Source organism: Aythya ferina (assembly GCF_964211825.1).
Source record: "Aythya ferina genome assembly, chromosome: 7".
Lineage (NCBI taxonomy): Eukaryota > Metazoa > Chordata > Aves > Anseriformes > Anatidae > Aythya > Aythya ferina.
Window position 1 is genome coordinate 34581235 of NC_140302.1, and position 10984 is coordinate 34592218.

Below are 10984 nucleotides of genomic sequence, written 5' to 3' on the forward strand. Positions count from 1 at the left end.
GTCCCAATACATTAAAAAAAAAGCAGAGCGATGCCAATTCTAATCCTTCAAGAGCACCAGAAGTGGTCTTCAAAGAGCAGGGAAGCGCTGATGTAAAGTAACTCCAACTGTTAGGGCTCATAAGTAGCAAAATAGAGCCTCCTAATCTTGACTGATCTGTACTGTAACAGAAATATTAAATAACATTTTTTATTTTAGTTCCAGAGGCAAGTCTTTTGTTGAACAATGATACTGATAATGTCTTGACAAACAGACCATGAGCACAATGCTGATGTGCTTTTTCTGTGTCAAGGTTTTTCTGTATTAAGTAATATAATAAAAGTTATTGCCTCTTACAGATTTTTCTTGTTTCATAACCTTGGACCATATGGGCTGCAAGGCCGCTAATGCATTCTTTGACGACAGCAGCATAGAAAACCAACACAGAGAAGTAGGAGAAAATCTTTTGTTCAGCAGCCTGAATATCTCAATCCAAACGAGATAAGTTTAATTATATGCTGCTCACAAAACAGGCTGATTATTGGCACTTAGTGTGCCTGGCAGCAAAGACTGCCCAGTTTGAGGGCCAAAACCAAATGTGATCTGCGGGAGCATCTCTGAAAAGCAGAAGGACCAGGTGATTGATCAGCGCTACAAAACAGGCTTTGGACAAACCATCCGTGGGGACACACCTGATTGATCATGATGTCTGTGAAGGTGACAGGAATCTGGTTTTCATGCTCAGTGACACTGAATTAGGTCACGTTCAGCTGAGGCTGGAAGCCACTTTTCCTGTTGTGACCTTAGTGGATCCCTTGCTACCTGATGATGTATCTGGCTTTCTGTTACATCCTTCTTTGTTTAATTTCACAAAGTTGTTGCAAACTTGTTATCACTACCTCTCTCAAATGTGGTTGAAATAAGTCAATAATGCCTGAGGGCACTAACAGCACAATCCTACAAAGGTTGTGTTTCCTCAAAAGCCAGCATAAAATGACACGAAGTAAAGATTGCTATTGCTATTTTCCTGCATTTTGCTTGTTTTTCATATGCAATAGCAGTAGTATATGCTCTCTAATTTCTTCAGCTACAGTATAGACTTATTGTCTTCAAAACATAAGCAATATTTTCTGGTTCACTGAACAAATCTCTATTTCTGATCATAGCTCAACATTTTTTTTTGTTCTTACTTTTTTTGTACCTATGATAGAAAAAAACAAATTTAAGCAAGTTACCAAATCAAGAACAACTTTTACTATTTGAAAGCCAAGTAATATGAAACAAACATTTCTTTCATGATATTGAATGTTTTAACAGGACAAGTTTCTAACCATTCTAAATTCTTTATCTGTGCAGAAATGGGCCATGTACAAGTTTTGTCCTGATCTGCAGCCAGGTATCCAATGGAGCACTTTGAGCCTCTCCCGGGCACACCAGCCCAACAGCTCTCTGCAGCCAGCTTCCCTGGCAAACGAGGAGACTAATGAATGCAGCCAAGGGCTGGGCTAGGAGCATGATTGAGTATTGCCTTTGCAAATTAAGACATCCAAGCAATTCTTGTTGCTGCTCAATATGCCCCATTGCTGCAACTCTGCCCTTTTCTTCCAGAGTATTGGCTTCTAATCTTTTCTCTCCAATCCTTGACCTTGACCTTTGGATGTCGTTCTGTCTGTCCTGCTCTGTCACTCCACCATGGTACCTCCTTTTTGCCAGCCTACTGAATGTCTCCTTCGGTCCCACCACACTTGTTCTTGGCTTCAGCTTTGCTGTTTAGAGAGAGCTCTTCCCCCCAGAATGTTGCAAACCCTTTCTGATAAGGCTTCTTGATCATCTCTTCTTGATTGCTGCTATTATAGCAGGCCCTTAAGGATTTACAAGATGTACTTTTTAGCATAATACGGTAGGATTTTATTAATTTTAATAAATAACAGTAACACCCAATGCAGATGAGTGCTTTTGGTAAATTAGGGCATAAGCTGCTTTCAAAGATATCAATGAGAGCTTTCCTATTGATTTAAATTATGTGTTATTGTGTTAAGTGCTTATGATAATGTGTTGTAGCAAAGCAGTAACTACCCCATAACATATTCTGTATCTTTACTAAAGCCTTGCTAATCTATAGGTACTGTTTGGAGTTTTGCTATTAAATCTTCGAGGATTTTCTCTGCATATATTATATAGAATTTGGAATTGTAGTATCAATGGTAATACAATGGTCTTTCTTCTCTGTTCCATTTTTCTTCCCCCGTTTTGGCAGCAATAGTTTGCAATAGCAATGGACATTTAAGAGTGTCACTTCTTTCTCAGGAATGTCATTTTAAATACAAAGTTTCAAATAAAATTTTCTTTACAGTGAAGCAAATGAAGCCTATGAAATACAAATGTGAAGTGAATCACATTTTAAAAGGCAAAATTTTAACTTATTCTTGTTCAATGAGAACCAGCAGATGCTATCGAGAACAGATCCTCTTTCCATCCTATTTTCCAGAACAAAATCTTTTGATGCCAATCCCCACCAACACTCCTGGGTGTGCAACCACTGGGATGTGGAACTGTATCTTTGCAGTAAAAAGTGAAGGAAATATTCCTAATCCTGGGTTATATTTGTCCTGAAGGCTTGCTATTTTTCTCTTTTAACATAAAAAGAGGTATGGTAGTAACATATTTCTATTAACGTGCCTGCTATTATATCCACTTGCTCCACTGTGCTTTGGACCAGGAGTTGTCATCTCTTTGATTTATTTTTTATTTTTTATTTTTTCTAATGAGACCAAAGGAGGGTTATGTAGTCAGCGTACTTCACAAGACAGATGGCCTCCAGAAGTAAGCATCTTTCTGTTTTCCCTGCACAGATAGCTTAGTTTATTCCCTGTGATTGAATTAGGTCCAGGGCCTTGAACTTATCCAGGACAAGGAGAAGCCCAGGACATCTCTTGGACCTGCAGATCACCATACATGATGCCCTGGTGCCGCCGTTCCCAAGGGGTGACAAGGCAGATGTTTTAAGTTAGAGGGTCAGGTGATAGCTAGATTTTGGCCAGTATTAAATTCCCACTGCAGAGATTTTCCATTGTGAGAAGGGGACAGGATGGGATAGATAGCCTTGTGTATAATAAAAGTGGAACCAGTAATGTGTATACATAAGCCCTCTGGACTTGATTGCAGGGGGAGGCGGCACCAAGCACTGTTAGATCCTAGAAGTGAGAACATCTCTCTGATTTATGAAGTCCTATTGCTAAAAATGACACTTTAATACTCTGCAGGAATTTCTTTCTGTTGCTTTTTATACTCATATGAATATGAAAGCTTGGTGCTTGGCCAACAGACAGCAAACAAATGTGGAAAAAAATTTCCTTCTTCTTTGAAGAGTGTGTTAACTTCCCCGTTGGCCTCCTGGCAGCAACATTTAACCTTGCTTATACTGTAACTATATGACTGTTTATTGAGTAAACCATAAAACTGAAATAGAGAATTTCTTTCATATCCAATAGACCGTAGTGGTACAGATGAGTCACACTTCTGTTGTGTTTTAATTTCCACTTATGGTTTTGTTGGCTGGTAAAATATTATTAGTTTTGCATTACTGCTCTTAAAAGTACTGACAGATTGGTTTAGAACAAAGTGTTTCAAGTCTAAAACTAGTTTCAAGTCTGAAAGCAGTCTAAAAACTAGACTAAAAAGTCTAGTTTTAACTTACTGATTGCCCAGCACTGAATAAGAACATTATGTTTTTTTGAGCTGAAATTTTGCCATTTGCTTGTGTAAGCAATATACTTGCTTGGTTTTGAGATTATTAATTTGTGCATAAATTAGTGTAAAACTTTGAAAGACACTTCTTATTATTCTTTTCTCTTGTTTGCTAATTGTAGATTGAAATTGGAATTCAATAAATCGAATTGTTGAATTACTATAAATTGAAAATACAGAGCATGGTCGTTTTACATATTAAGCAATATTGTAAATAATAACAAAAATATATTTAAAAATTCCAATCAGATTTATTAAGATAAGGAAGTGTGGTCATATAGCTAGTGCCTTGAGAGGATGGCTTCAGATTAGCACAATCCTACAAGTTTTTAAATGTGTTGTAATTTAATTCTGCCCGTGTTTTCTTCCTTTGCTTGCTTTCCCTCTCCTTCAACAAGTGACTCATTATTTCCCTCCTCCACTCACCTTCAAATGAGCTAATTATTGATCTGAATTAGGTTCTTATCATGAAAATATTCTCTTTTCATGTGCAGTGCAATCTGTATTGGTCAGAAGTTGTTTTATCATTCCAGCAGGCCATGACTTTGCTCAGTTCAGCAATGGCAATGAATGCAAACTGCCTGAGTATTACTTCTACCAAAGGGTCGCAGTGAGTTCAGGACTCAATACAGGTTATCTTGAGATGAAATTTAAGTAAATTTTATTTTTAAACAGAGAAAAAGTAAATTAAATAGGCTTCTTCCCATGACTGGGAGGCAGGAAGAGAAGAAGGTGGTGAAGAGGTTTGAACCCTGTGTCCTTGGGTCACCTCCAGAGAAGGACCACAAGGTGGACTGGCTTGGCATGAGGCACAGACAGAATGCCTCTAACTTGCATAATTGAAATGAAAGCTCAGAACATGTTTTCTTACATATTACCATATTTATCACCAGCATTTGCGTAATAAAACCATTGGATATCTCATTTTCTGTAGTACAGCTGTGTTACGATTTTATCCCCAAACCTGTCAACCAGGCATCAGATCTGTTTGTTTACTCTTCATTTGAATGTTGATATAAAAAGTAAACTAGTAGCTATATTAATCATTTGTGAGTATTTTTTTTTTTTCCTGAGCTGTTTTAGAGAATGGCTTTAAGTGTTACTTAAACACCAGGACTTCTAAAGAAGACAAATGATAGGAGGCCTAAATGGAATTTTACTCTAATTTATCAGTGTTCTTCTATGTAATGGGATATCTTCATCTGCTTTCTATTCACTTTATGATGTTTAGAAAAAGCTAGACCAGCATTTTCTTTTCAAGCTGTTAGTGTAACATCCATGCGTACTGTAGACTTCATGCTTCCCAGAGCTGGAACAGCAGGAGGAGGAGGAAGAAATAGAGATAATTCATCACGAAGAGAATAAAGGGTATTTTGAACTTGGATTTGAAATGAGATAAAGAGTCAGCTAGACAGTGTTAGTACAGTTTTTTTCCAGATGACAGGAACTACAGACAAGATGTTTGGGTAGGGGCCAGGATGTCTGATGGGGCGGTGACAAAAACTGGTGCTGCAGCAATGCAAGAGAGAGAAACATTAGGCTGTTTGTCAGGGAGTGCTTTTGCTTTGTAAACCAATGAAAAATATTCCCTGGAAAGTATCTTGGAATAAGTTGGGAACTATGTGAAAGTATTAGTGGCATGGTTATATCTTTTCTTTGAATGAGAATGCTGAAATATTTTTATGGGCTGGAATATGAATTTCTGGATTTGTGGGAGGTAAAGTGCAACATATGGAGGGGATGTAGAGCAGTGAAAGGGTAAGGTGTGCAGTGCAGTGAAACGAACTAGGTGAAGTGCCTGCATTTACAAACTGGGGTAAATAGTGGCAGTGAGGGATTTACAGGCAGAGCAGAAGGGACCAAGTAGACAGAAAGACTTCAGACCTTGGTGTTTAGCAGGCTTTTGTTGCTGAGGAGCCAAAGAGTCTGAGGAGGAGTTACAGAGATTCTTCAAGTTACCTAATCCCAAACCAAGAGCTGTTTCAAACTGCAGAAGAGGGTGCAGCAGGGACCAGCAGACCTGCTGTGGCAGCAGTGTGGCTGAGCAGCTGTTCTGCAGATTCATGGCTTCAGTTTTCTTTACAACTTTTGGCAGCAGCCATGAAACTTTTAGAGCGGTCATTGTTGCTGTGGTGGACAATAAAGTCTCTTTAGAATTAATTTTCTGTATTCTAAAGATATTCCAGCATCCTCTTTAGGATGTAATTGAAGTGGCTAGTTTTTATATTTGCCACTTTAAAAAAAATATTTTTTATATTTCATATTTGCGATATTTTATATTACTAACATTTTAGAATACGCAGAATGGAAACAGTACATATAAAGTTAAAGTTAGTTACATATAAAGTAACATATAAGTACATATAAAGTTAAAGTTCATTACATATGAAGTTAGTTTACTTCTAAATAAGAAAAGAAAAAAAACATTTATTGGCTTCTTTGTAAGCACAGATTTTATCGATTTGTTTCATGTGAACTCTAGAATAAATTTTCTTTAATTTGTACTTGCTTACACTTAGAAAGTTTTAAGAAGCTTATAACTTAATAACTTATTAATGAAGCATGACATGTGAAAACATGATTGTTGCTTGTTACAGATGTTTTCTGGTAAATACATGCAGCATTATTGCAAAACACAGTGCAGCAAATAAGAAGTGAGTGATGAAAACGTGCCTTTTAGAAAGGACGGAATTCACATGCTGAGGCTGAGCTTTTTTTCCCAGTGCCATTTGAACCGGGCCAGAGTTGACGTAGCTGTTTCACTCTGCTCAGATAGTCACTGTCACGGGGAGCTGGCAATGGTCAATGTGCTCCGAAAAGAAAAATTTGTTTTGTTTTGACTTTAGGAGACTGCCATCATGTGACATGGCTCTGTCTCAGCTGCATTTGGCCACTGTCATGGTTGTGCTTCATTACAGGGCTGTTGTGATGCTGTGGTTGTCTACTGAGACCCTGAAAATCCCATTTCAGTGCTTTGGCCTCCATTTTGCATTGATTTTGCCCAAGATGTTTCGAAATCCTTACCCTAATCAGGTCAATAGGAGTTTTGTTATATACTTAAATGGAGTCAGTCTACATTCTTTGGCATTTACCCCACAGCTGTTATCTAAGCCAAAATGTTAGGGAAGTCCATGTGAATTGGCATGGCTATAGCATGCCAAATCAAGTCCTTGTTATTATATATACAGATAATATTTAGTGCAAACGTCTGCTTCATTACAGATGCAGAACTAAATGTTTGGCCTTCAAATTTAATGGGAGTTTTGCCATTGATATAAATCCAGCCAAATTTTCTTCCAGAAAATGTTACTAATATATCTGTGAGACATCTGTGGTTAAAAGAATTATGGAAATGTGGTTTATTTTCTGAAGGTAGCATCACCCTTTATGTGGGGTCAAACCTGGTTACAGTTTTCAGAGGCAAGCAGAAAAGTAAATGCTAGATAATGAGTGATCTCTTGATCTTGAATTTCTGTTTACCTCTGTGGAAGAAAGCAAATATAATTTTACACCTTGATTAAGAGAAATAGCTGCTCTATTATTTTTCCTGCATTCTCATTAACCGTGTTGCTCTTACTGAGATAATTTCACATCTTTTATTTCACCTTTAAAGTTTCCAGAAAGATGACTTAGACTCTTTCCTTTGATAGTGCTAAAGCATATTGCAGCCCTTGGAACTGCTCTGCAATGTGTTAGGAAGTGCTATATGGCTGTGGTAATGAAATCCAGTATCTATTATAATAATAATTACTTTAATTAAACTTTTTAGAACCTCTGAAATGAGACGTGAACATAATATCTCTGCCTGTTGTAGGTGCCTAAATGTAGTATCTTGTTTTACAGATCAGAATATAATTGGATGGACTAAACTATTGTTTATTTTTAAGAATTTCACACATTCAATAAACTATTGAATATTCAGATTCACCTATTTTTACACTCTTTCTTTTCAGTTACTTTCGGTCATGTCCTCTATTGAATAAATCATTAAGAACAGCCCTAACCCTGGCGATACATAACGGATGATGAAGGCCTGTTGCAGTCTGTCCAGATGTGGGGGGATCACCCATAGTGAATCATGCTGCAGGCCATCTCAGGTCGCTAAGATAAGGGCAAACCATAATCTTTCCACAGTTTCTACAAAATAAAATAAAATAAAATAAAATAAAACAAAATAAAATAAAATAAAATAAAATAAAATAAAATAAAATAAAATAAAATAAAGTAGAATAAAATACTTGTAAGAATTCTTTTAGATAGACTTTGGTATTTGCTGTTGTTTACCTCACTGTTGATGTAGAAATTCTTTGCAAAGGAGAAGACAATCATGCTGGCAAAATATAATGTAGCTTTTTTTGGTTTCTTTCTCCTATACTTAAAATGTACGTAATACAAAGCACCTTGTTGTATACACTTTCCTACTTAATGAGGAACAATGCATGTTTGATGAAATGAGAATAAAGTGAGACAAACGTAATTCAAGTCAAGTGGTGCTGGGGAAAGCTTTTCAGAAATAATGCTTAAAGCAGCTAAATCAATCTCATTGACATTTGCATGTGGGTAGGCTTTTTTTTTTTTTTTTTTTCCAGGTAGGCTTTGGTTTCTTAGGTGGGGAAAACAGTGACCAGATTATGTTCTAATTTGAGATAAAATTGCACACTCATCCTTAGACCTCCCTAATGTATGAACTCGGATATCTGGATCTGGAGCTGTGGCACTGTGTCCAGCCTGCTTTGGCTCTCAACCTGGATTTGAAATCCAATTGTGCTTGCACAGGCTGGGAAGGAGAATGCCCAGAATGGGGGATAAGGGTTTGAAAGAGAAGAGTTATCTGAGTAACAGCTATTAAAATTGTCTTTTTCCTCCTGCACTTATTATTATTCAGTAAATTTAAAGTACAGAAAATTCTTGGACGACTTTCATTGTCCATGGAAAATGTGATTTCCTTGGTCAAAATTGCAAGAATGCTTCTAATTCTTTACAGATATAATATTAATGGCATGTAAATTTTATTTCGTGATTAGTATTAAAATTTTCTTGTATCTAGCACTAGTTACAGGACAGTATTTGCTATTGCTGAAACATATCCAGTGGATGAAGATTTAGCTAGATATTGCCAAAGTGCAATATCTATTGCTCTCCACTTAGAGAAGTGAGAGCAAACCACAAAATGGAAAAGGTAAAGGTGTGTATGACCTTTAACAAGAATGCAGTAGACATAGGTATAATATATTATTGTATACAAAAATAGCTGTTCATGTTTAGGCTAATTTTGAAGAAAACAGCTTCTGTTTCCTTTCCTTGTGAACTTGTGAAATGGTAGTGTCAGTAAAGTTCAGATTTTGCTCATTCAGTCGTAAAGACAAAAAAGAAAATCGCTGATTCAGGATGAGAGATTTAGATATCAGTGCTTTAATATTTCCTCTGCTCCCTTCCCTTTTTGCTCTCTAATTTTTGTGTGCTTTACCTGCACCTGGGCAGCTTCTTGCTGGCCCGGTGGAGGGGCAGGTGGGAGCATGGTGGCTGCAGCCTGGCTTTCCTGGCTGGAACCTCCTGGAGACTGCTTGCTTCTGAACCAAAGCTTTTGGTGTTGCATGGCTGCATGCCTGCACACTGTTCCATTTGCTCGACACGAAGGTGTTTTACTCCCACACGTATAGTAATGGCTTTAGAAAATTTATGTAGGGAAGTTTGTCACTAGGTGGCAGAATTAGACTGTATTAGTACCAGCATTTTTTATGATGTGTCCACTTGGCTTCTTTGTAGTCCATAAACACTGCTTTGACTAAATCCAGCATTTAATAATATATAAATTTAAAAATAATTTCTAATAAACACAGATCTTTCAAAGAAGCAGTTTTGTTAAATAGCAGGTGTAGTTTGTTGGACTTAAGTATTTTGTTAAAAGTATGATTAATATTTCACTTTGAATTTGTAAACCTGCTCTTCACTCACACATTTTGGAAGTATTTTATGGTTCATGTTTGTAGATGATCTGTAAATTAAAACATATTGTTCTTCTTTGGTGATTTCCAAAGACATATAATATTAAAATACTTATTTAACTAAATGTACAGAGGTATTCATATGCACAAATGTCTTTTCATGTCTCTATCTGCATTATTTTTTTTTCACACAAAAATAGCTATTACACAGGCAAAGTTATGTACAAATTAGTTTTTTTCCTACATGGGATGGTTTTAAAATTTGTATCAGTATAGCAATTGCAGCATAGTTGCCACTATAGTGCAAGAATGGCTTCTGCCTCCTCAGATGAAACCTTTTATTAGGGACGTGAGCAAAACTGAAAATACCCCACTCTAAACTGAAGCAGCAATGATTATACTGTTTGTATTCTGGTCTTAATTTATGAGTTAGCTTCTAATGAAAAAAAATCATTATGTTCCAATATAGATTATATGTTGGTGCCTACATTTGACAGATGCATCAGTATGGGTGCGGTGATGCAGAACTTGAGGACATTTGATTTTGAAGAATAATGCATATGTTTTGAAAACACTGTAGAAACCTTTCTGATCTCTTACTATGTGCTGAAATGTTTGGAATATTTGAATGATCATATGAGAATTTCTTTTCTTTTTAGAGGATATGCTACGTGTCATATTGAAGGTGGCTGTGAGCCAAGAGTGTCCTACTCTTGGTTTTGAGATTTTGAGTTAAGGTCACTGGTCCTAAAGGATCTCATGCTTATGGTCCAGTTATCTCTGTGTTCCCCACTAGTAAGTAGTAGAGAATTTAGTTTATCCTTTATTTAAATTTAAAATTATTTTATTTTTAATTAAGTCCTTAACTCAAGGATTCCTTAGATTAAATAAATAAATAAATAAATAAATAGGAATGCTCAAAGAACATGATGTGTTTTCTGAGCAGACATGAGGGAAATCACATAATTTTACTTTAATACTTAGATTAACTAATATGGACTAAAGTTATTATGTAGATTAAATTATATTTATAATAGTCTCTAAAGGACTCTGTAACATAATTTTTAAAACTGAGAAATAAAATGTTACTTGATTTCATTTTATTTATTTATTTATTTATTTTTATTTTTAATTTGTGTCTTAGCCAAAGTTAGTTCAAGGTAATCCTTCAACCTTAGTTCAAGGTAATCAAGTGAGAATGAAACTCATGTAGCCTATCTCATGCTTTCTGGATTTAGGAAGAATATGACTATGATACCAGAAATGTTTTTGTCAATGAAAAAAGTAGATGCATGCCCTTTCCTGGGACGTAG